General features: G+C 45.2%; 1 non-coding gene across 1 annotated transcript; it reads left to right on the forward strand.

Annotated features, from left to right (window-relative positions):
- Positions 1-31: 31 nt before the first annotated feature.
- Positions 32-103, forward strand: TRNAG-UCC. The gene has a single exon. It is a non-coding gene; the product is annotated as a tRNA-Gly (tRNA).
- The last annotated feature ends 1,011 nt before the right edge of the window (positions 104-1,114 follow it).

The following is a 1,114-nucleotide window of genomic DNA, read 5'->3' on the forward strand; positions in this document are numbered from 1 at the left end:
AAAGGTATCTGGAGGGCGGTGTGTACGCCGGGCGTTGGTGGTATAGTGGTTAGCATAGCTGCCTTCCAAGCAGTTGACCCGGGTTCGATTCCCGGCCAACGCAATCTGGTTCCGAGACTTTTCTCCCCCTGGGGCTCTTTTAAAATTTTCTAGTAAAATCCATGAACTAGAATTTTTTGTTACTTGGAAGCAAAGTTTAAAATTCTATTGTAAGGAAAAACGGACAAGCGTGTTCCCAGCCGCGATCGAAACGGGGACTTTTCGCGTGTAAGGCGAACGTGATAACCCCTACTACGGACACTGGCGAAGGTCAGCCCCTGAGATCTCCAGACAGAGATGATATTACAAAACTTGTTACTTTGTAGTTCCGGAGGTGTGAATATGGTTTCGTTTGGCTGCGGTCGCCGGAGGTGGTTTCTGCTCTTCCTAAATCTCAATCACTCTGCTTGACGCGGTGGAAGCTGGATGAAGGAAAATACCCAATAAACATTCAAACACATCTTTATCACTTCATCGTCAACGCCATTTCCGATTAAAACAATCAAAGACAAAAATTGCTCATCCTGAAGCCAATGGTTCATCTGTCCATAGAATCTTTACTAAAAATGTCACCTAAGTGCCTACAGATATTTACAAAGTTGCTTCAGCCCCAAACCACTTTCTACAAGAACTTTCTTTTGTTTTTTTTAAGAACTTTCCATCAAGTATTTTTATCGTCTGCACGCTAGGTGCAGGAAAGTTGGGAGAAAAAAAAAAAAGACATAAAAAGAAGGTAAAGTGACTTTTCGCTTCATAATCCAGCGCTATATTGTTTGCATTTTTAAAAGTCTTTTTTTTTTCTTTTTTTTTAAACCAAACGCTGAGATCCGAGCCACCCTCGCCTCTTGGCTGAGTGACTGCCGCCATCTACGGGTCAACTCTGCGACACCCAGCGCGAATGTGATCCCATCACTCAGGATCCTTCCTTGGTTTTCCACAGCCCCCAGGGTAAAATCCAGTCCTCGCCTCGGCCTTCTACGCTCTGTCCTCTGACTTCTGCCAGACTCTCAAGCCTCATCCCCTGTCATCGCTATGGCTCAGGCAAACCGGCCTTCTCTTGGCTCCTTGAAAAGGC

This window comes from Pteropus alecto, unplaced genomic scaffold, assembly GCF_000325575.1.
Source record: "Pteropus alecto unplaced genomic scaffold, ASM32557v1 scaffold30, whole genome shotgun sequence".
Taxonomy (NCBI): Eukaryota; Metazoa; Chordata; class Mammalia; order Chiroptera; family Pteropodidae; genus Pteropus; species Pteropus alecto.